This window comes from Eptatretus burgeri, chromosome 7, assembly GCF_056783735.1.
Source record: "Eptatretus burgeri isolate ZD-2024b chromosome 7, Ebu_testis_v1, whole genome shotgun sequence".
Lineage (NCBI taxonomy): Eukaryota > Metazoa > Chordata > Myxini > Myxiniformes > Myxinidae > Eptatretus > Eptatretus burgeri.
Genome location: NC_140967.1, coordinates 12,260,919 through 12,280,917, shown reverse-complemented (window position 1 = coordinate 12,280,917; position 19,999 = coordinate 12,260,919). Strand labels below are relative to the sequence as shown.

The following is a 19,999-nucleotide window of genomic DNA, read 5'->3' as shown; positions in this document are numbered from 1 at the left end:
GGTGATTACAGTGTCGTGTGGTACCTGTGCGACAGGTGCACTGCTTTTCGATCTAATGTCCGTGTGCTTTATAAATAAGGTCTGAATCCAATAATGGCCTGCCAGTAATAAGAGCAGATGAAAGGAGAAGTGGTTACAAGATGATGAGTGTGGAGAAATGCTTTTAGGTGCACCTTGACACTTTAACCCACCTATTCCTGTCACTGCCTTGCACAGCCATCGCACAATGGAGACTCGGCACGAGCATTCAAACATCGGTCTGTTCGTGTTTGCAACTGGTGCTGGATTTGGGAGTGGTCTGTATGGAGATTGCATGGTCCCCCAACCCCATTTCGCCTCCCATCCTCTGACTTCTCCCCCTAACCCTCCACCCCACCCCCAATTCCCTTTTCCTACCTCGTTAATGCGTGTTGGAGGACCCTTTTTCATTTTTCATCCCCTGACCTTATGCATCCGGCTCTTTCTTCGAAAGCCGCTTCAAATGCTAAGCGAGACCACCCACCCTTGTTAGCCAGGGCCAGGGCTAAGGCTGTAGGGAGACGCCACATTGGAGGAAAAGTGTCCACGGTCAACAAAGCGATAACGGCAAAATTGCTGCGTAGCCGCACACCGAGCAGTGTCACAGAGGGTCAGCCAGCCATGTAGCACAAGTGTTTGGGAAGGCAATCGGAGGACAAGGCCTTGTAATGGCCGACCTCGCTCACCTTCCGGGAATAAATTGCACTGGCCAGGGCTTTGCCCTTGGGGCAGCTTAGTCCACAGCTAAGCTTTGAGACAGGATTTGCTTTGTAACAGTTAGCCGATTTGAGGCGAGCCTGGCGGGTTCTGCCTTTCCCTGAAATCCCCCCACCACCCCTGCATTCATTAGGCTGCCTGCTACCGTGCTATGATTGAACCAATAAATGTAATCTTTCCTTCGCCTCCGACGAATCTGACAGGTCTATCACGCCACTCTGGACTTTGGGGAATAAATGGAATACAGTGAGATTAGAAGAAGGAAGTTCTTAATATAATGATTTTTCTGTTATTCTGTTGGATTGTGTTTTACTCTGGCGTTTTTTTATCAGTAAGTGAGACCTAAAATGGCTGTTTTTTGTAGATAACACAAGCCTCCACGGGCTGACAGCTTTGCTGTTCTGAGAATATACACGCAGCCACGACCGCTCTCCTACGCAATACTTATCATACATGAAGCGGGTGCATGTAATCTTTGGTATGAATGTAATATTACTTGTAATGCTCATCATCTGTCATAATTATCACCATAATTTGAATACAGGCAGGTTTCCTGGTATCAGTAAATTCTGTCCCTTTTAATCCCATTAATTGCTGTTTTGGAAGCTTTGTGTCATGCCACAGAAGCACACACAAGAAGCATCGTGTACTCTGCCCTACCCTGATGACTCAACGAGTCATAGATTGCTTGGGTACATGCTGTACGTTTTATGTTTTGTATATTTTTTTGGGGGTTTTATTATTTCCTCCACCACCGAAGGAGGACGGCGGTTATGTTTCTACCTGTTTGTCTGTCTGTCTGTCTGTCTGTGATGCAAGCAGGATATCTCAAAAAGTCGTTATGGATGGTTTCGGACAAGACTTGGTGGACAGGTTGCGTGTATGTCTGTATGACAAGGACAATTGATGAGATGTTGGTGAAGATTCAGATCTGGATACGAGAATTTTAATTTTTTTTTAAAGTGATTCTTCCTTCGCCATTGTGAGATGCGGCCAAAATGATATATAGCACGATATATGAAAAAGTTGTTGACGGATTATGACAAAACTTGGTGGATGAGTTGAGTTGGTCACAAGAACAAGCCGATTAGATTTTGGTTCAGGTTTGGATGCAGATCTGGCCTGCCTATCAGTGGGATACAAAATGTAAACTCTCGTGGACAGGGGGTTGCTACTCCTATGGTTGCAGTGAGTGTCTTGGAAGCAGCGGTGGAGAGTGGCAATTCTATATGTGAGAGAATTGCTTGCTCAGCTGGTGGGCCACCCAGATAGCTAAGATGGCAGAACACTGGTACAGTTCACGAGAGGACCTGAGTTCAATTCTCCATCTGGGTGCATAAGTTTGCTCTCATCTATATATTACTCAAACTCTCAACTTGTATGCATGTATGTATGTACCCGAAATACAGCCAAAACGGTACACGATAGCACAAAAATGTTCAGCCCACCTTACTCGCCATTCTCCTGCGGTGTGCAGTTAAGTCAAGTACTCTTTGGGAGTATTTGATCAATGCAAACCTCAGCGGTATAGTTCGCTGAAGCTATCTTTTCTTTCTTGAAATGATTTTTTCATCAACCACTGTCACAACGGTTTCACTGGTCGTCTGGTATACAAATAAAATGCAAATTGTTCAGCCTGGTGTAAGTATGTGTTTTACCAAGTGCCACTCTAGTTCTAACCTATGCTTTAGATAGATTTTACCTTGTTTTTGTTGGATATGTGATATTTGTCTTCTCGCATCCTACAGACTCCATCCTCGCTTATCCTTTCATCATAGTTTTGATCCGCATTTTGCCGCAACAGTGTTCCTCAGGCCGCTCTCCACAGATGGTGCCGATCACCTGATGAGGGCAATTGAAGCAAGTTTAGAATCGTGTCATGACTGAAGATTTTGGGCTCCATCAGACCAAAACCGTTGCTGCAGAGAACATGGTGGAAATTGTCAGGTGCATGGCTTCTTCTATGGTTGATGTGTTTTGTAGGTGGTAGTATGGACAGGATATTTTTATGCCAAATTGTATGTACTGCCATAGTACGGTATTTAAAAGTGTTTGTAAATGATGACGAGTCATATTTAAGTTCCCATCACAGATTTCTAGCCTCTGAGTCTTGATGGAAGCCATAATTTGGTGAAATTTAAGCTTTTAAGCGACTTTTCCTTTAAAGGTAGTCATTCTTCAAGCTCTTTATAAAAAGGAAGTTTTTATTGTTGATTAATCCTTCACTTTTCTTGTAAGGCCCTGCCGCTAGATGGTGTGTGGTAACAGGGGTTTTACAGATGTTACCAACACACCCAAGGCTTCACCATGGATGTGAATGAGGAGCTAACTTCCAATGCAAAAGGAAAAAGCAAGTCTGTGGGAAAGAAGGCTCCGTCGTCTTAGCCACGGCCCCAACGACCTGCCTCCCATGAGGCTTTGTGCAGGCTGGCTAATGCGCAAGCGAGCTTGGCAGAGCTGGCCGACAATCCTCGTGTCCTCGGTGCTGCACTGCTCCAGTAGTTACAGAAATTAGCCACATCGACAATCACCCACTGCCTGCTATCAGAGCCGCGCTATCCACTGCACAAACAGCAACTGCAGACACCATCAGGTACGCATCCTTCAGTGCCTATTAGCATTAAATAATATTGCTTGATGTCGCCTGCCTTCACTGAAAGTTCGAATTTGGATCGATTTGGAACATGACCGAATTGTACCGATGAGTGGACAATTGCGCAAGTGCTCAACATGTCCTCATCTAGTTGAGGGTTAGTGGAATGGTCTCCATCTGGAGGTGGCTCTTGTGCGTTCTTGACCATCTCCATATAACCAAATGATACTGTGATTGCACCGTAGCTTTACCCCCATGCATTCACTTGGCTTAGTTGTTGATCTTCGTTAGTTTGCTGATTCATTAGTTAGGTGAATTTTATTTTATTTTTCAAACTCATCCTGTGTGTTAAACCTCCTTCTCTCTACATTTGCTTTAAGTTGGGGGTCCAGGTGTTTAAAGTTACTTTGAAACATTTCTCATCACAACAAAAGAGAATTTGAGAGCAACTTTGCACACGTTCGATTTAGTTGAAGTCGGATCGAACATCTCCATCGGTTCATTCAAAACTTCTTGGTATGCAATTTGAAATTTTGTCCTGACCACCATAACAAAGTCTCGACCGCATGGAGTTCTGATGTGGTTTCATTGGCGATGTAGGAGTGAGTAAAGAAGGCTGTGTTAAAACGACTAATAAACAGGTACTAATGAGGGAGTTAATGCGACACAATGATGAGTTCTATCTTATCTTATCTGGCTCATTGCAGTTCTCAAGGCCAAACATATTATATAAGTACTTGCCAGGTATGATTCAGGCCATTGGTTGCTCCTTCCACTCCACAACCCCTTCCCTCCCCTCTTTTGATCCGTTCAAGCAGCCTTCGAAATACTTCTTTGTGTAAGATTTTATTGAATGCTACTTTAATATTATTAACTTATGTTGAAGCAGAAACCCTCTGTTTTTTGTTTTTTTTATTTTTTTGGGGGGAAAGGTGGGGAGGGGGGGACTAAGAGGCTATCTACAGACTGGGATAAGGCATGATGGTGTACTCTAACATACAATGACTAGGATTGAATAAAGTTGTGGAGGTGATTGCAAATGTTGGCCTTGAAAGGGGGGGGAGGGGAGAATGGATGTGTGGTTGTGTGGTTAGCTGCATTTTTCCATCCAGGATTTGTTTTGGGCATGGCAGGCAGGCAGGTTCTCCTCGGTAGAAACTCCAAACTCCACAATACACACTTATAAAAATATATATATACCATCCGCATAGCCATAAAAAAATTACCATTGTACCACAAATGATTACCATGGTGAGCTACACCTCCCCCACCTCCCCAGTCCCCCCGACCGTAATAGTATACCATCGACTTACCATTTGCTTCTCCCCCAACCTACCAGACATCGAATATTGAAGCACCACACATCAAAAGCACCACGCACCTACCGTTGAACACCATGCATCTACCAATCGAAGCCGTACATCTACCATTGTGCACTGAGCACAGTATCACAAAAGTCCAATCTCAAACCTCGATGGTAATTTGCGAATTACAAATATCTACTATTTGGCGTGGAGAAAGAGAAATAGTGCCAATTATACTTTAAATGGAATAACAATTGTTATATTAGGGTCAAGCCTTGGTGGTCAGAGTTAATGACGTGTTTCAAAGTACAAAATGGATGACATGTTTCGGAGATTATAATTTTTATGCCTCCACAGCCGAAGAAGGCCTGAGGCATTGTTTTGGGTTGACCGTCTTGCTGTGCGTTAATGCGTGCGTCGCAGTTTTTCGTTACCACGATAGTTTGTGAACTGCTGAATGGATTTTGACCAAAGTGTGGTGCAACTATGTATTATGATGCAAAGATGAATGTAGATTTTCGGATCAATGGTCAAATGGCATGTGACCTTTGGTTGAAAATCATTTTCTTACTGCAATATCTTGTCAACCACTGCAGGGATTTCTACCAAGCTTGACACAAGTATGGGCTGTAATACAAAGGTGAACAGAGTAGATTTCGGATTCAACAGGTCAAAGGTCATGGAGCACTTTGAAAATCATTTTGCAGACCCTAACTTGAGTTAGAAGCATCTGATGTTGTGTCTCTTCAACTGATCTGTCATATATATATATATATATATATATATATATATATATATATATATATATATATATATATATATATATATATATATATATATATCTCTCTCTCTCTCTCTCTCTCTCTCTCTCTCTCTCTCTCTCTCTCTCTCTCTCTCTCTCTCTCTCTCTCTCTCTCTCTCTCTCTCTCTCTCTCTCTCTCTCTCTCTCTCTCTCTCTCTCTCTCTCTCTCTCTCTCTCTCTCTCTCTCTCTTTCTCTCTCTCTCGACCTTTACTTGAGATGAAACGTAACAGTGGGTTGACATGCGTCCGTAGGTGCATTTGCGTCAAATTCTACTTTCTATTTTTATTTTTTAATACCTCTCCCTTTCCTCTCTTCTCCCATCTCGTCCCTTTTAATTGTTGGCAGAGCTGAAACATCAACTCTTTTAAGTACGACTGAATCTTTAACATCTACGTGCAATTGTAAACACCACAATTGAAAATCCAATGCTGGGGGGCCTTGGGAGTTGAACACACATACCAGTGAAGTAAGAAGCGATGATTTTTAAGCATTTATCCAATGAGCCACTCTTTATATAAAGCTTCCATCTGTAGGATCTCTTTTATACTGTAAATGGCATAGCATCCCTCATTGACAGGCCTTCATGAGTTTTAAAAATAATCACTGTTATTACCAGGCACAGTAAAACCGGTAAGTGTACCTGGGAACAAAAGCAATTGACCAGGGCCTGACACCTATTAATGAATACCGGGAGCAGGTGGGACCAAGACCACAAAACCAGTGAGGGGGGTGGGAGTGGGGGTGGGGGAGGGATGAGTCCGCGGATGTGATCCCACCTGCCCCTGGCATCCATGAGAGGTCCAGAGGCCCTGGTCGGACTCTGTGAAGTGGTTCCACCTGCTCCTGGGGTCCATGTTGCTGCAGGGGTTTTCTGTGCCCGATGGATCAGGGTGTTGGTTTTCCTTTTAGTTTACTAGCCTGGTTGAAAATCTACCGATGGAGTTTTTTTCTTTTTCTTTTAAATAACCAGTATTGGCCTATTAAAACGATCATTTGTTGAATTTTTTTTAATAGAGCAGTAACCCAGTAAGGATTCTCTTAAATGCATTTATTATCCCCACGCTTTTTGAAACAAACGGAGGGATATTGTAATCGGCTCCCTCTGTCTGCCTGTCTGTCTATCACGCTATTTCCTCCTAAACGGTTAGGTAGAAATTCACCAAACTTGGTAGTTATGATGACCACATGGAATGAAGGCGCAAGAGCAGTTATCATTTTTGACTCCGCCCCTGGGGCGGTGTCAAAAGGTCAAATACCAAAAATGCACTTACGGGCACATTTTAAAACTTTTTAATCAAACATTGTGTATGCAATCAACATTGGGAGACACATAGAGTATATAACGATTTTTTTAGCTTCTCTGGAATTGGAACTCCAGATAAGGTATTGTCATCGTCCACCGTCCGTCTGTCCATCCATCCGTCTCCTATTTCGACTTCTCCAGCCAAACCACTGGGCCGATCCAGCTCTAATTTGGCAGCAATGTTTTGCTCCTGAATGGTAATGGGGATTACAAAGCTCGTTCCGGTCATGTCACTTTCAGTAGGTTAAAATGTCAGACTTAGTAAATTCGTTCAAAAATCTTCTTCTTCAGATCCACCAGTCAGAATGCTACCAAATTTGGGTTGCAACATTAGGCCAAGGTAGAGATGTTAAATTGCGGAGGTCATGCCGATCACGTGACCGGAAGTGTGTCAAAATAGCCGATTAAGTCAATTTTGGGGAAAATCCCATAAATTCCTTCAAAAATCTTCTTCTCAAGACCCACCAGTCAGAATGATACCAAATTTGGGTTACAACATTAGGTGAGGGCTCAAATAGGCTGCAAGTCCAGTGTTCCTAGTTTTTTTTATCCCCCACCGCGTAGCGGAAGGGGGATATTGTTGTCACCCGGGTCGTCCGTCCAGATGTCCGTCCGTCCGTCCGGCTGGCTGGGCGTCAACATTTATAGCTGTGAGTGCGATAACTCATAAACTGTTCGCCATATCGATTTAAAATTTGGGTCACACATGTACCACCTGAAAAGGAAGAACCATATTGATTTTGGGCGTGGCCGGATCCAAGATGGCCGACTGAGGCGGCAATCTTGAAAAAAAAAGTTTTTTGTAATAAATGGAAAAACGCTTATCTGATTTCAATTATTTTTCAATGGCGGGAGATTCCTCATCACTGATGGTATTTTTTTTTTTTACTCGGTTCATGCCCCAGTGGGCGAGGTCTTAGGGTCACAGAGGTGAAAACAGGAAAATAATGTTATACTCTAAATTTGATATTGGGTCATTCCTGGTGGAACTTTTTTTCCATCTTTCCACTTTGCTTTGGGTGGGAAACATGGGGATTTGCAATGGCTCACCATCAACTTCGCTCTTGTTAAACTAGTATTTATTTGGTCTTGCAAAAATGATCCAGATCCCTTTTTTTACATGAGCACGGGCCTGTTAACATCTTTTTTTTTTAACACAGCACTAACTTGGTCGAAATAATCTTGTTATTTTTGAACTGTTGTTGGCCTAATAGGGGTGGAGATGATCCTTTGTGTTTTTTTTTTTTAACTGGAAGCACCCGCTCCCTACGGGAGCCATCAAGGGGGTCATGTTATAGTATTTATGCCTATTTTTCTCCAAGGGGTCCCAGGATTACACACACAAAAAATGGTTGCGATCGGTTCAGCCGTTTTTGCGGTACCTGGGAACAGACAGATGGACAGATGGTGAATTATAGTAAGATGAGCACTGTCCTGTATTTTTTTTTTAATTCTAGCATGAACCAGGTAAAATGATCCTACATGTTTTTAAATGGCATTGGCCTGGTCCAAAGATCAAGTTTTCTGTCTTTATATTGGAGTATCCAATGGTAATGCATGTAGAGGTGGCGTTAGGGGCGTGCAACCCATTCAATTGCTTGGGGCCCCAGAGACAAGAAGGGGCCCCTGAGGGTTGGAGGGGGTGGGGGGTCTTACTTTGCTGACAAACCATATCAACTTGTGAGTGGTGATAAACACAGTGCAAAGGGAATGCTCCATCAGTCCATCTAAAGGAAAGAAAACACTCACAAAATGAATCGATTAAAAGTGTGTTTTCCCTGATGTTTAACGAGACGGGACTATTACAAAACTAAAAGGGCATTCCATAAAGTGCATACCTCCGCCTGATCCACGAGAACATATCAGGCCCATACATTTTTGAAATATCATGCTATACATACTTTCTCGTTTGTGGTCCTAATTCTTAATGGTAAAGAATCACTTTAAAAATTAAATAACTCTGGTATCCAGATCCGGATTCGGATCTTCACCAAAATCGAATCAGTTCGTCCTCCTCACACGTCCAACCAGTCCACAAAATTTCATCCGGATCCGTCTCCAACTTTTTGAGATATCCTGCACACAAACAGACAGACAAGCCGGTAGGCGACATTGGTGGTCGCTAGACTAAGGCGAATTTGAAATATGTAGATAAGAGAACACATCAGATGGCATTTTTTTTCCGTTCGTTGTTCCATATAGGAACATGACGAGCAACTGTCCATTCATCATTTGTGTTCGATTCCCTAACCCTACGTTAGAGAATCCCAACACGAACGTTGGGGTGAAAGCATATAGTAATATAATTGCATACTAGTCATACAGTTTTTGACAGATCGGGCTGAAATTTTTTGAGAAAGTGGTTGATTATAGTGCGCATAAAAGCGCGGAAGCCGATTTTTGATTTTCGAAAAAATATGATTTTTTTATGATTTTTCAAAAATTTCAAAAGTCCCGTTGCTATGCAACGGTGGTGTCCATTGCAACAGTGCTCAAAAGCATACAACTAGATCCTGTTAAGAACCTACCAGTTAAGTTTCATCAAAATCGGTTGACTCCTCTGGCCTCCAGAGCTGTCCATTACATACAAACAAACAGACAGACAGATGGAAAACCTGAGACTAAGTGTCGTCTAGCGACCACCCAACTAAGGGTAGTCTTGCGACCACCCAATAAAATTTGTATAATTCTTAATGTTGAAACACATTGATGTTGTTAAACAAATCCACACTAAATTTATTGCACAATCGATCACAAACCACCCCTCATTAGTAAATGAACTAACACATATATATGGCGGAACGTTACGTTTTTTAATTTCAGGGCATCCACTCATGCCAAGGATGAAACAAAACTACCCGAGCGGTGTTGAAATGTGTGAAATAGCTAAACAATGGCGAAAATAATTGAAAATCACCCGGAATTCACTTTCTTTGTGACACAAATGGCAGAACCAGAAAAGGGTCCTCGTTTTTGTGTGTTTGTGTTTACTGCTGGTGGTGTCAGGTAAGATGAGGAGGTCACTGCTAATCTAATCGCATAAAATAATTAGAAATTTATCTCTGGGATCCGCAAGGTGGGGGGGGGGGGGTCATGTAATTATCTTATTATTGCTGCCAATTATTGTTCTGTTATTATTGTTTGTGTTATTAATATTATTATTTTGCAAGACTAATGTTAATATTATTATTATGCCATCGGCATTATTCTTGTTATTACTTTTGTCATTTGACGTGGTCTTGGGGAAAAATACCACGATATGGTGGAACAACGCTCAAGCTGCTGTATATACACCTTTCCAAGGGGGGAAAAAGGCAGTAAGTAAAACATGGGAATTCCTCTGGATTTTTTTGCAATCGAGGCAAAAGCAACATTGTGAGCGAGTGTGAAAATAACACGGAGTCCTCTTACTCTTGATACAATTGAGGGTTCTGAAACGTCACTCATAATAACCTCTCCCACCACTACCACTGGGATCAGCGCTACACGGTACACATTTACCAGGATAATAAGCCTGGCGTTGGCTTTGCGGTTAGTGTGGCTGCTTGGGATCCTCGGGTCCTGAGATCGAGCCCTGGTGTTTGCTGAATTAACAGCAAGGGGTTGACTCAGCCTGTCGGCCTTCTGAAGTTGATGAAATGAGTGCCAGTGTACTGGTAATAGGAGCGCTACATCAGCGGCACAGTTGCGCCCCAACCAATGATGCAACCAGCAGCCACAAAGGATAATTTCAAAGGAACTAATAAGATAATTTATATGGATAATTTCTAATAAGGACAAAAAGGAACCAGGATAATTTCCATTGCCCCACTTTTGAACCCCTGGTGAGAGAGGCAAATGAAGTTGCTATAACCTTTCCCATGTGACCTGTAGTACCCTTGACTGGTTTAGTTGGTTGAGATTTCATAAGTAAAGACTGAATGCATCGATATTGGACAGATAGACACCAATTTATGTGTTTTAATGTGATGACTGATTATCAGGGTTCACAGGGGCCCCACAGGGCCACTATTGTGTTTTGCATGGGGCTCCCAAATGACTCATGCCCCCTCTCCCCCCCCCCCATTGCATGATAGCAACTCACCTGGTTGCTTTTTTTTTCTTTTTCTTTTTTTGACGTTTTGTTTTGGGTGGCCTGCCTTTTCTTAGGTAGTGTTTTCGTACCCACAGTAACTTGCCATAAGGGAAGGAAGAGTCAACAACCATAGTGTGCGGACTAACATCACATGTCGTGAAACAAAGGTTGGACTGGCAGACTACCCACTCCCACGGTGTCCTTCTCGAAGAGTAGTTGATTTATCACCGGCACCCTGAACAAATTTCAACTTCCTCCAGCCTACAGCTGGGTTTTTATTTTATTTTATTTTTTCCAACCAACAATTCAGCAATGACATGATAATATTTCCATGATTACCATGTTTCCACATACCTGCCTGTTATCCCAATCTTTAATACCATTGTGTTGAAATGAATTGATCGGCTGACAGGATAGCCAAGAGGTACGCACACTCACCTCAAATCTGTCTTGCCTGGGTTTGAATCTCAACCCAGCTTTTAACTCATCCCGGTGTTTTGCAGGCAGGACAATACGTCGATATGTGTGCCGATGGACGTTAAATTGGGCGTCCTGTCTGCAGGCTTTAGTTGGAGACATTAAAGTTCCCATAGTGTCCTTCGCGAAGATTGGTGAGTTATTGCCTGCACTCTAAACAAACTACACATTCCTGCTCTAAGCCACATAAAGCAGTTGCACTCTCAGCAATGATGAAAACCCACAGCTTTGTGCTGCTTATGAAAGAATAGAGTGTAATGGGATTGATCATGACAACTGGGACACTAGTATAGTGTCCTCAGCTCGATGCCACCCACCATTATGTTCTCAAGCCTCTGTTGTTCGTGAGAGTAAATGTTCGGCTGCTAATGTTGATTTCCTATTTGTTATTAAGGAAAGACTACAACAAATATAACTTTATTGTTCTTCATACACATGTGTTGAGCATGCATAGAGATTAAAAGAGGCACAGCTGACACTGCCTGCCCTCTGGTCTGTGGTTTTGCTCTTCTTCTTTGGTCAGGTGTTACTTGCACAGTGAAATGCAGATCCTGTGGGACTGCATGTACCGTCAAGCATGTGTACTGATCGAACATCACAGGATGCCTGTCTACTAGCTGCCTCGACCTTTAGCCTCTATTTTGGTGTTGGAGACAAGCCAATAGGACTCGAAGGTTAGCAATTGGAACAGCGTGAGCTCTGTCTGTTTCATTTTTAACACTGAATGTTGAATATTTTGCCTGAACGTACTCACATTTTATCTGGCAATGCGATGTGTGCATGAAGATTGTTGGCCCTTTTTAAAAATCAAGCTTGTCGGCCCCTTTGAACACAAAGATCCTTAAAGCTTCTGCGCTCTTCTTTTAAATTTGCATAAACCTTATTTGTTGGGTTGTTTATTTAAATAAAATGACGAATGCTGCATGTAAGCATGACTCGTATTGGTCACCACAGTTTTCCTCAACTCAAGCACCACATAAAAACACGAAAAAGTGCGCATACCGGTAAACTTTTCTCCGATTTATAATTCTCTGAATGTTTCAATTTTTTTTGGCAGCAAAATGTAAACGATGAATTATTTGGCTTGTTGAGGCCCAAACCTTGATTGTCTCCATTTTAAACAAAGGGATTTATATGGTTTGTAAAGAGGGGAAATGGTGTGAGATGGAAAGTGGGCACTGGGTTGTTGATTGTCCCATGAACCTTTGGTCGGATATAATATTTTATTTTGAGTGGAATCATCAGGACGTTGATCGAAGTTTGCTATCTGCCATGAGAAGCTGAAATTGCAGGTGTTAACCCTTCTTCGGAGAAAAAAAAGACTGCTCCATGTCTTTCTTGCTGTGACTAATGATTGGCACCTCAAATGCCAACTTCCTCCTTGCTTTCCACAGGGGATTGCATACCTCAGTCAACATTCTGTTGATTCCATGTCCTGTTCTACCCGTCCACTAATGTAAAGTGGCACTCGGTACAATGCACACGACTTTCTGTTTTTCTGTATGATTAAGACTAGTTAAGCCTCCCTTTATACCTTGAGGATAGTGGTTGGGTTACACCTTTTGTAAGGTTTGTTTCTGCAATTTGTGCCCCCAGTTTTTAATGGTACCTCAGAGTTTATTGAACCCCTCAGAGTACGAATCCACTAATTAGGTTTTTTTCTTCCTTTTTCTGCCAATGTCTAGCTGTATCTCAGAGCCATTGGGAATTTTGGAATTCAATTTTGCATCAATAATAGGAATTCAAAGAATGTAGGGTTGACATGTTATTTTGACCTTTACCTAATTTTAAGTCATGACCCAATTATAAGCATTTTAATTTTTTTTTTATAACTCGACTGTGGTTTGTCTGATTAGAACTAAATTGCCCTCTATAGAAATCCTAGAGCAATGCGCATTTATGCTTAATGTACATCATATGCCTCCAAGTTAAAGGTCAAGGTCAAATGGTGGTCTGAGAAAAACAAAATCAGGTTTTTTGTCATCACTCAATGTTGCCAATGCGGAATCTCAAAGACCGCTTGGTCTTCCAAGATGTTCTTGCATCATAATAGTGTATCCTGCACTGAAGTTGTGCACCTAATGTTTCATTAATGCCCTTGACCTACTTTTTATGGATTATGACCTTATTAACAAAAAACACCTTTTTGATCACAACTTTTTTTTGGTCTTTGTGGACACGTAGTTTCTTGGAATTTGAATATAATTAGTAATCGTGATATTAGGGATCTGATGAAAATGGGAGCTAAATCTTGGGAACCAGTAACTCAACCTTGGAGCTGCATTAGATCTTCAATTGTGGATTCTGTCTCTAATTTTTTTTACAAAATGTGTATCAAGTTTAAGTTATCTGTAAACAGTTTTAATGCATGGTTAAACAGAGTTATGTAAGTACTGGATAAAAGGATGAAGTTTTTTAGTTGTCGGGGCTTGCTTTCACTGGGTCGGTCGAAACCAGTGTTGAACAAGCCGAGTGTTCGTAAAGACAATAGGGATCTCCATGACAGCTACGTAATAGCTCCAGTGGATAAGGCTGCTAATAATTTGGTTGTGTTTTGTAAAAAGTTTTCTGTAGAGGTTTTATTAAGAGAGTTAGGCATTTATACGGTTACTTTCACTCGTATATGAAATAGCACAAATGTTCCTTGTCATAAGCCACTCCAAGATATTATCTCTCAGCATCAGGAATGTTTCGTTAATAATTTCAGTATTAAATGTAAGGAGGTAAATCTTTGTATTCCTCAGGTTTTCTGGATCCCTAAGCTTCATAAGAACCCATACAAGTATAGATTTATAGTGGGTGTCAGGCAGTGTTCTACCAAACAGTATTAAGTTATAGTTAACTCAGGTTTACAAGTTAATAGGGAACAGTTCAGGAAATATTGTTCAGCAATTGAGAACAATTCTGGTATTAACACTTTCTGGAGCAATAATTAATTTTACTTTAGATTTCTTAGATAGAATAATTAGATGTCTCAATATCAAGTCAGTTGAATTTTTTGATTTTTCAACTTTAAATATAAATTTGGATTTGGTACGAGTGGGGGATTCACTCTTCAAAGTAATGGACAAGGTTTTAACTCTTTTAATACGTTTTTGTGTGTCCGGTTTGATAGAACATTCTTTTCCAAATTAAAATACTCAACTTTTCATTGTTTTGATAAGCAGAAGTTGAAGGATGCTGTTAATTTTATTATATTTAATTATTTTGTGTCTTTTTGTGGGATAATGATTCAACAGGTTAGGGGTATTCCTATGGGTGGGAATTGCAGCCCCCTGACCAGTGGACATTTTTTTATTTTCTGTGAATTTTCATTTATGTAGAAACTTATGAAGGAGGAAAAAAAAATAGGATTAGCTAAAATATTATCTCATAGATGTCATTATATCGATAATATTTGTGTGGTTAACTGTAAAAAAAAATTTGAGAGGCAGCTTCACAAGATTTATCCATATAGCCTGATTGTAAACAGGAGTGATAATGATTGCACAGTTGCTGCATATGTGGATGTGTTGGTTGGAGTTGGACAGAATGGTTTTAGTACAAGTGTATATCATAAAGTTGATGATTTCGGTTTCCCTGTAGTCTTGTACACCTTGTACACCTAGTTGGATTACAGGTAACAATGTGCCAATTAAAATGGGTTACAATGTCTTTTCATCTCAGCTACTTAGATTTGCAAAAAAAATTCAGTGAAGGATGATTTTGTGGAATGTGCTGAGAAGGTTTTTTCCATCATGTTAAACAGAGGATATTATTTACGTTTGGTTGGTTTTCTTGTGAACAAGTTCCTATTGCATTGCACTTGATATAATAATAATGAATGAATTATTTTAGTGAGGTAAATTCTTTCATTAATATTATTGATTATATATTTATATATATATATATATATATATATATATATATATATATATATATATATATATATATATATATATATATATATATATATATTGTTACGAATTTGGAATTCAATCGCACACAACATACAGGTTCCCTTCGTCAGCTATGTCGATAAGTGCATGTTCCCAAGATAGCTCACCTTCCATTGTATAAATGTTCAGAGATCGATTAGATGCGCTGCGGATCGATTTAATAGTTAGGGAATGAAACGATGGAGACGTCCCTCCCCCTCTTCTGCTAAGAGGAAGAAGAACCCTGCCATCCCGTGACGTCAACAACTCCCTCCCACCCGTGGTTGAGCGGGGGGTGGATCACGAGGGCATGAGTCACACCGGGTGCGGGGGAGGGGTGCAAAGGATAAAGAAGAGACCCTTTCTTTGTTCGTAAAATGAGTTTGTGGGAGTCCTGTGGTAGGGCTGAGTTCGTGGGCTGAGTTTGTGGGAGTCCCGTGATAGGGCTGAGTTCATGGGCTGAGTTGAAAGTCCCGTATAAAGAGTTCGGGGGAGTCCCATGGCAGAGTTCGTGAAGAGCCCCATTCTGAGTCCCGTGTGCAGAGTTCGTGTGCTGAGTCCCGTGGGAGGAGTAAGCTTTTTGCTTCAGCTGGCTCAGTGAGCTTTGGCTACTGCTTTGTTTTGGAAGGAACTAGAGGGAGTTGTTCGGCTCGAGCTGCGAGTGGAGGCTTCTTCCTCTTCTTCCTCTTCCTCTTCTTCTTGGTTCGTGGAGCTTTTCGTTCTCCATTTTGTTTCCCGGCTTGGTGCGACGCATCGGCCCCTTCTTGGAGTTGGATCCTCGGGGAAGCGCCGATCGACAGGACGGATCGGCGCCTCGTCTCACCGGCACGTGTTGTGAAGCGCGGGAGGATTCGCTGGAGCTCGAGAAGGATCGCTGCGATTGGATCCAGCTCGCTCTCGCTGGAGCCCGGGTCCGGACAAGTTGAAGACCACACGAGGTGGAAAGGTTTGAGTCAAGCTCTGAGTTTCAGCTCACCTGTCCTCCGAGCTGGAGCTCGTGATTAAAGGCCTCAGCCACCGTTTCGTGTTTGTCTGTGTGTGTGTGTGTGTGTGTGTGTGTGTGTGTGTGTGTGTGTGTGTGTGTGTGTGTGTGTGTGTGTGTGTGTGTGTGTGTGTGTGTGTGTGCGCGCGCGCGCACGCGTGTACGTGTGTCCGTGGGCCCGTCTAATAAGAAGGAACTGCTATTAAGTGTAAATGACTGTACATAATAAGTAGACGGTTGTAGTTCTTTTGTCATGCTTTTGTTGCTTGTATAATTGCATATGTGTTTTGACTTATTTAATTGCATACGTGTTTCATTACAATAAATGTCCTTGTGTAAATGTTAACCTGCTCGTTGCGTCCATTCCCTCTTTGACTGAACTTTTCGTGTGTTGGGAGTTTGAAAGCCGTTGGTTTGCCGTAATTGGGGGACATTTGGACTGACGGTTCTCGGCGATTACGCCGCTCGGAATCACGCACGGTCAAGCTCGCCTTGGCGGTTTGTTCCGTACGAGATCCGTCGAGGGTGGAATACCCCGGTAGTTGGATCACATGGGTATTTAGGTACATTGAAGATTGGCAATCGACCCTACCCCACGTGATCTGCCGATTGGCGTATTTCGGTTCTTGTACAAGGACCCGTCGCTCAGAGTTATCCGGGCGGCGATCTATATTCCGGGCGATCGGTCGGGCCAACTCGCCTTGTGGCTCCATTCAGAGCGGTCCGTTGGCGGCCGACCCCCGGCCGATAACAACTGGTTGTCAGGAGTGCGATTCGGCCCCCTCCGCCTCCGTAGCAAAATTCACGGAGTCGGATCAGGGGTATACGGATCAACCCCCCCCCCCACACCCCCCGTGTCCCCAAATTACGAGCGTTATAAATTTTATTCCCAGCACGTAAAATGTTCAGCCAAGGCGATCAGGGGCAGGAGGGATTAGGAATGGATTTGGAAATGTTAGAATCCATGGTCCAGGACGCCATCGCCATATGGGTTGGACCTGTACCAGAAGGTTGGGAAATACAGCGATGCAACAATGTACCTGGTTCTCTGTTTTATTATTATAACTGCACCACGAATAGTCGTCAGTGGTAGCGGCCTGTGCAGGAACTTTTCCGGAAAACAAACTCGGAGTCGCAAGATGGCGGCGCGGCCGCGGGGGAAGCGCTCCCGCACACCGGTTCAAACCACGGGGGCATGGCAGGCGAGGCAGGGCAACGGCAGTACATTGCAAACTGAATTGGCCGAGGCACAGGAACAAATTCAGGGGTTGGAAAAGGACTTGGCCAACGCAGACTGGGTTCATAAGGATTATGTGCACAAGGAAGCACAATGATTGGCCGATGCACAGGAACAAGTTCAGGAGCTGAAAGAGGATCGCCTGGAATACCTAAATAAATACAGGAGGGAAATGGATGAAATGAGGAAGAAAGAATGTGAAGGAGGTGTAGAGATGAAAAACGAATTAGAAAGGAAAGCTTCTGAGATACTGAAACACCAAAACAAAGAGATAGGATTACAAAATGAACTGAGGACATTGAAAGAAAGAACGACAGCAGAGAATGAAACGTTAAGGAACCACACTGTACAGATCGAACAGTTAGAAGCCAAAGCAAGGTCGGAGTGTGTGGAGATGAGGACGGAATTAGAAAAGAAAGCTTCTGAGATACTGAAACACCAAAACAAAGAGACGGAATTGCAAAACGAGTTGAGGATGGTGAGAGAAGAAAGAACGAAAACGGAGAATGAAACGTTAAGGAACAACACTGTACAGATCGAACAGCTGGAAGCGAAGGCCAGATTGCAGAATGAGATGCAGGAAAGAGTAATGAAAGAAGAACGAATGAGACAGGAGAAACAACTAAGCCAATTGAAAGAAACGATGAGATTGGAGAAGGAAGAACGAGAGGAACAGTGGGAAAGGAAACAAAAACAATATGAGTTTGAAATTAATCAACTCAAGGAGAGAGCAAAATTGGAGTCCACAGAGATGGAAAAACTCCGGAAAGATAACGAACAGTTAATGTGGCTCAGAGAGGAAGAACGACTCAGATGGGAAGGAAAATGGAGCCAGAAAGAAACAGAAACTAATAGACACGTAGAGACAACAGAAATAAAATGTACAGAGACACGGGAGATAGAGGGTGAATTGGATGGGGTTAAAGACAGACACACACACACACACACACACACACACACACACACACACACACACACACACACACACACACACACACACACACACACACACACACACACACACAGAGCGAGGCTTAATGGGGGCGAGCTGGTGGACTGTCTCGTGACCCGGTGCGAGCAGCTGGATAGCCTCCTTCGGGAACGGAGGGAGACGCTATTCTCCCTTGAAGCGAATCACGACCAGGTGAGTTCGGTCGTGCCGAGCGAAGTAGAGGGGACGAGTGCTGTTGACGGGTGGAGCTTGGGGGGTATGGCGGCCCCAGGAACCCTTGTGGTGGCACGATTCCCCAGTGTGATTGGCCCGGTGTGTGTGGTGAAAGGTGTGAGTGCAGCGGGCGTGTTGAAATGCGCACCGTGTGTGGAAGAGACCCTGTGTGAGTGGTGTTGTCACGAGTGTGCCGGGGTGCGTGCTTCCCAGCACTCCGTGTGTGGAAGAAACACCGCGTGTTGCAGGAACCACGTGTGTGAGTAGTATGGTGTGTGTGAGTGAAAGGCGATGTGTGAGAGAGACAGCGTGTGTGAGGTCGCTGTACGTGAGGGAGATGACAGTCTGTATGCGGGAGAACGCAACCGCTTCCCCGTGTCCGAGTACCATGGTGGAGTGTGTGAGTGTCGTGGCACGCAGGAGTGTGTGCGTTGAACGGCAACGACGACGGGACCAGATGAAGGACAAGGGCCGAGTAGCGGCCGCAGCTATTTTGAGCACCGTGCCAGGTTTGCACAGCAGTGAGCGCGGGGTCCGTGCTGTGCTACGCACAAGGCCGCCACGTGCGCGGCTGCACAGGTGACACCCGGTCCGGAAACGCCAGCGGTGGATGTTAGCCGATCCCGCGGACAGACAGAAGCTAGGCTGGATTCGGAATTTGGACCGGATGGGTTATCCAAGCGAGCGTGTTTGTAAAGCTCTGACGAGCAGAGCACATGTGTTCGCGTGGGGAACCCCTCGAAACGCGGGGCTTGCTTTGAGATATACAGAGTGATGTCATGGCTGCACGTGTGTTTGGAATCCGGCAGAAGGGAATTCCTGCCGGATGGTACCGTCCAAGAGGGACGAGGTGCGCGGGGCGCAAGCAGCTGCCATGACGTCACGGAAAAAGAGCGCGGCTGTGAACTGCCGCGCTGATGGTGCGCATTATGAAAAAAAAAGACAGTTGAAAAAAGCAAGCCTCGCTTCAGGTGAACAGGATTCCCAGGCGAGGGGTGGAAGGCCCCCTTGTTTGGGGGCACAGGAAGTACTAGTTAGGAGGATGGGTTAGAGTTCGTGAGACCGGCTTCATGGGGACATGGGTTGTACCTCATGGAGCCCATGGAATGGATTAGTTGGAGGGATTTTCGTTTAGATTTAGGAAATGGAATTTTTGGATTTTTGGGGACACGGACAGACTGGAAATGTGTGGTGGAGACGTAGCTTAGCTCCGTGGAGTAAATGGAACGTGCATGAGTTTTAAGGGATGATGAGTGAGCACGAGTTAGTCAAGGGATTTAGTTAGAAGGATGGCAGTGTGGAGTGTTGGTGTGAGTTGTGAAATGGAAAGTGTGTGAGGAATGAGTGTGGGACAGTGGGCCCAAGTGTGCGAGTGGAGCGAATGTGGTATGCATGGTGCGAATGACTG

The 19,999-nt window shown here is 43.5% G+C and overlaps 1 long non-coding RNA gene across 4 annotated transcripts in view; it reads left to right on the top strand.

Annotated features, from left to right (window-relative positions):
• The first annotated feature begins 420 nt into the window (after window positions 1-420).
• Window positions 421-19,999, top strand: part of LOC147022684 (uncharacterized) — a 42,852-nt gene continuing 23,273 nt past the window's right edge. For 3 of the 4 annotated variants that reach the window (XR_015059852.1, XR_015059855.1, XR_015059853.1), the window contains exons 1-4: window positions 421-2,682; window positions 3,004-3,328; window positions 11,317-11,424; window positions 11,814-11,964. This is a non-coding gene — a long non-coding RNA (uncharacterized LOC147022684). The remainder of the gene's footprint in view (window positions 2,683-3,003; window positions 3,329-11,316; window positions 11,425-11,813; window positions 11,965-19,999) is intronic. The other variant, XR_015059854.1, reaches the window with a different exon arrangement.